Raw genomic sequence first — 5,439 nt, forward strand, 5'->3', positions numbered from 1 at the left:
TCCAATCCTCATCATACTTGTCCCCACTAGAGTAGCAAACTTGAGCCTTTTTATACCCGTTATCATCTAAGCTGTAATCCTTGGTCAAGTGTGAACCATTACATCTTCTGCATCCAACTCTTATAGCATGTATCGATTGATCAATTTTTGTCATCCACCTGTCCATTGTATCAAGCATGGCCATCACATCAGCCACGTCTACAGAATTTTCAACCCCTATTCCTTTTACTCCCTCACTTCTTGGATTGTGATACTCACGAGAATGTTTTGCAAATTCTTCCACTAGTTCCATAATCTCCCCTAGATTTTTCTTTGTAAGTGGCCCTTGGGAATCAAGGAGTTTTCTTGTCATGACATTAACACCATCATAGAAGATCGACACTTGTTGTTGTAGATTGAGGTCATTTTGGGGACAATTTTTCAACAACCCCTTATATCGCTCCCATGCCTCATAAAGTGACTCACCCGGATTTTGATCAAAATTTTCTATCGCCTTTTTGAGTTTATCTATCTTGGAAGGTAGGAAAAAATGATCCAAAAACTGTTCGCACATTTGGGCCCAAGTAGTGATTGTACCGGTTAGTAGTGCCTTTAGCCAATCTTTAGCAGCTCCTTTAAAAGTGACTGGCAACATCCTTAGCAAGACAGTCTCTCTTGGAACATTTGGGATATTTAAATAATCTGCTATGTCATTTAATTCATCCAAATGCTTGTAAGCATCCTCGTGATCCTTTCCAAGAAATGGTACATCCTTAAGTGCAACAAGGATGTGTCCTTTCAATTCGAATGGGGCAGTTACAGGAATGGCAGGTTGTATTAGGCTAGGACCAGCATCATCTTGAATTCACTTTTTATAACCTCCCATGGATATATCTGTAATATCTGCCATTTCGTTATCAGACTCATCTTCGGATTCGATTCTATGTAATTCAAATTCGGGTTTTGATCTTGCTCAAAGCTTTCTATCTTGTTTTTGTCCTTTGATGATGTACTCATCTCTCCTACTTTCTTTCCCGACTTCCTTCCAAATATTGATTTGAGGTCTTTGAAAGATGACTTTTTTGGTGTTTTGCTCACTCCCGCATTCTTATCTATTTTCTTGTGAAGGGCTGACTCTGGATCTTCAAGTGGTGGCACCAAAGGTGTGTTAGAGCCTCTGCTCATGAACTCCTGCAAAATAAACAAAAATAAAAACGTAAAAGTGAACAAAAAATAAATAAAAATTGCCTACTGACTGGCCACCATGACGTGGTAAAGGTCACCACCTCGTGTTGTCGCAGATAAACTAACAGAAAAGAAAAACAAAGAAAACCAAAAAAACTATTGAACTCACGTCGTGAGCTTAAGGCTCACCTCGTGAATCAGGTATTGAAATAAAAACCTAAGCTAAAAAAGTAACTTTTTGTAGGTTTTACCCCACAAAAAGGATCGATCAATCTAAAGCAAATAAATAAACAATCAAATAAGTCGGTCCCTGGCAACGGCGCCAAAAACTTGATGCGTGCAAATAGCTACACCTAATTTTATATTTATAACCTAACTAACTTAACTAACTAAATTGCACCTAGGCAGTGTACCTTGTCAAAATATAGAATAGTCGGGTAAGTTACGTGTCGATCACACAGAACGGTTTTGACTAATTAATCTATCTATGTCACACCCCAAAACCAAGAACGGCAGAAACGTTCTGGGGCGGAGGACGTCATGTAAAGTATCACAACACAGTAAATGTAAATAAGCAAACAACATCATCCATTGCATTAAATATATAAATTTTAATACAAGCGTGTTCTGTACAGTATAGACAACAAAAATAATGTATATCAAAATAATACGATGAGTCTTGGATGCGCTCCATCTTCTCAAAAGCTGGCCTCGGTACCTGTCTACTGATTACCTAAGAATACAAGCTATTTTGAAAGAGTTTATCAGCATTAAGCTGGTGAGTTCATAAGTATTTTAGTGTCGGTATTTGTCATAAAAAAATGTTTGAACATGTATCAAGTGTAACTTTGTAAAATGTATGTAAAGGTTTGTAATTGTTTGTAAAAGTTTGAATCTCTCAGAAAAACCTATATTTTCTAGTAAAGTAGCCTTCTACCAAGGCTTAACTGTTTTGTATGCTCGTTTGATGTAAAAGTGTGTAATTTCCCAAGTGTAACTATCATTTAACAAAATATAGTTTGTACATTAACGTTTAAGTGAGGTTATCACTAAAATATGTAATAGGTAAATCATTATAGTACTGTAGTTTTGTATTATAAGAACTACTGCTGTACTAACTACCTTAAACTGGATTTATATTAAGGTATCATGTGATAAATTGCACCATACTATCGACTGGTAACAACGACATACGAATGGTCGAAATGACGGAATGACGTTTGGCACCCGCAGACCTACAGGTCCGGCCGTAGCTAGCAGCAAGGTGTAGGATAGTCAATCCAGTATAGATCTATACGCAAACTCACGCTCTCCCTCCAAGAGAATTCTGGCTACAACTCGGGCCATGACAATTAAGGCATGCTCCGATACAGTTCATCACAATTGTTAACGTATTCTTGTATATGTAATGAAATGAACTGTTCTAGTATAGATGTATATGTTCTTCCTCTAGTATAGTTGTATATGTTCTCTGTCTAGTATAGTTGTATATGTTCTCTTTCTAGTATAGTTGTATATGTTCTCTTTCTAGTATAGTTGTATAAGTTCTCTTCCTAGTATAGTTGTATAAGTACTCATAGTAATAAGTATGAACTCATGAATGATGTGACTCATTTATCTAGAAATTGTAGTAGTATGATCCTATGTTACCCCGATGGTAACTTACTGATGGTGTACTGATAAGTATGAATATGGAAGTACTTTTATGTCTATATATGTATATTCAATATATGACTAATATTGAAACGACCTTTGGACGACTACCCGAAATCCCACCAGACCACATCTCAATGCGCGAAAAGGAAATAGGGTGGATAGCCTTCATAAGCCCTTTAAACATTTCTTATATATCTATACATATATGGGCATGCAATTTATAAGAAGTAAAAACAAAGTTTAATAAAAGCATTTGATAAGTAAAATAGTTTGTAAAACATTTTGAAGTTAAACAATTTGATAAACAGTTTGAACAGTGATAAAATCATTAGTTTTTCTAGTTATTAATCGCATGTGATTAATGTAATCACATGTGATTGATGTAATAACTATAAGTATTTAACTTTTATCCCCCCCATAAAGTATACAAAACATTTAAAAGCATTTCAAAGGTTAATTAAAGGGGTATGAACTCACTTGTGGTGAGTGGATTGGATTGAAGTATCGGGTACCGTGCTAGGTGGCAAACGGAGACTTGTTCACACGCAAGAGCCTAGTTATCATATAATGAGCATATATATAACTAATTAGCCCAATGATAACTTAATAAAATAAGTTGGGACACTCAGGAACATGTAAACACTTTGTATAAGTGTTATAGGTTTTAATGGTTGCATCTAAGTTGCTATGGGACAAGGTTAAAGGGGTGTAAAGCTTCCAAGGACCTTGTATAAGTGTTTACTACTTATTAAAATCCACACAAGGATTTTACGGTCATAAACCCTTGAGTTTACGGCCGTGAACTCTTGTCTTGGTGGTTTTGGGTGTTTAAGTGTGCTAAATGAATTCTAGAATAAGCCTAGCATTGGTAGATTAATCCTTGAAGTAGTTTAAGGCCCTAGAATGCTCCTTTGAGGAGTTTACGGCCTAAAGACCATAACCCCTAGAGTTTACAGCCGTAAACTCCTATGGGGTGTTTGTTTTAATTCTTTTAAGCCTCTTGCACACAAAGGATAGCTTCTAGGTTTTTGTTTAAGGCTAAAGGGGACTTTAGGCACACTTTTGTGCCTTTACTTGGAGTTTACGGCCCAAGAGTATTTCTTGCCGTAAACTCCCTTTTAGGGATGATTTTGATGTGTTTTGGTCTCCAAATTAGTTACAAGCATTAGAGGGTAATTGTCTTAAAGCCTTAGGAGTGTTTAGGGCACATTATCTCTTGAATTTTTGGAGTTTACGGCCTAAAACTTTCTTGGACCGTGAACTCCTTAAACTATGTGTTCTTGATTGTGTTCTAGCCTCAAATGATCATACATAATGTCCTTAACTAGTTGCCTAACAAGGAATTGGGACTAGGTAGCCTTAAAGCTCCATTTTGGAGTTTACTCCCCAAGAACGTTCTTGGGCGGTAAACTCCCGGATCTTGTATTTTAGACATGTAAACAATGTTATAAAGCATATAACAAACATTAAAACACATTTAGGAAAGTAGACTCACGATTTGGGATGGTAACCCGAAGATCCGTGAGAGAGAAAATGGTTTTTCTCTAGTTGGAAATGTGAATAATGAATGAATTTAGTTCAAAAATCTATTTATAGTCCTGAAATATTTTGACAGAAAATATTTTCATTCCGGAAATGATTTCTAATATATCTGAGTGTTGGAATAACAGTGTTGCACAACATCGTAGTGCATCCACTCTCCTGATGTTTACTGAAGTGTAAACCCTAAATTACTCCAACTTATACGAAAATTCTGAAAATTGACTATGACTGTTATAACTTCTATTGAAGTGATACTGTGGAAATTTCGGGTTGTCACATCATCCCCCGGTTAGAAGGAATTTCGTCCCGAAATTAGAATTTAAGCAAATAAGAAGTTACAAATAACTAAGCGAAAAGATGAGGGTATTTCAGTTTCATCTGATCCTCGCGTTCCCAAGTGAATTCCGGTCCTCGCTTGGCGTTCCAGCGAACCTTCACAATCGGGATACAGATTTGTTTCGTCTTCTTGACCTCACGGTCCATGATCTCTACAGGTTCTTCCACAAAGTTGAGGCTCTCGTTGATCTCGATCTCGTCGAGTGGGATTACAAGGGTCTCGTCGGACAGACACTTTTACAAGTTGGATACGTGGAATGTAGAATGTACGTTACGAAGTGTGTCAGGTAGATCGAGTTTGTAAGCTACGGGGCCGACTCTTGCGAGAATCTCGAAAGGCCCTATGTACCTTGGATTAAGCTTCCCACGCTTACTAAAGCGTATTAAGCCCTTCCAGGGTGATACTTTGAGAAGGACTCGATCTCCCACCTGAAATTCAAAAGGTTTTCTTCGCTTATCAGCGTAGCTCTTCTGTCGGTCTCTAGAGACTTTCAATCGTTCACGAATCTGAACGATTTTATTTGTCGTTTCCCGAATGATCTCCGGACCGGTGATAGTACTGTCAGAAGCTTGCCCCCTAGCTAATTGGGTATCACCCACCTCAGCCCAACACAGAGGGGATCTTCACTTTCGGCCGTAGAGGGCTTCAAATGGTGTTGCCTTTATGCTCGTGTGATAACTGTTGTTGTAGGAAAATTCAACGAGGGGTAAATGGGTATCCCATGCTTTTCCAAAGTCAAT

The 5,439-nt window shown here is 37.5% G+C and overlaps 1 non-coding gene across 1 annotated transcript; it reads left to right on the top strand.

Moving 5' to 3' along the window:
• Positions 1–398: 398 nt before the first annotated feature.
• LOC145044444 (small nucleolar RNA R71) lies at positions 399–505 on the top strand. Its single transcript, XR_013681395.1, has one exon. It is a non-coding gene; the product is annotated as a small nucleolar RNA R71 (small nucleolar RNA).
• Positions 506–5,439: the final 4,934 nt, after the last annotated feature.

Source organism: Lactuca saligna, chromosome 4 (assembly GCF_052625555.1).
Source record: "Lactuca saligna cultivar CGN05327 chromosome 4, ASM5262555v1, whole genome shotgun sequence".
Taxonomy (NCBI): domain Eukaryota; kingdom Viridiplantae; phylum Streptophyta; class Magnoliopsida; order Asterales; family Asteraceae; genus Lactuca; species Lactuca saligna.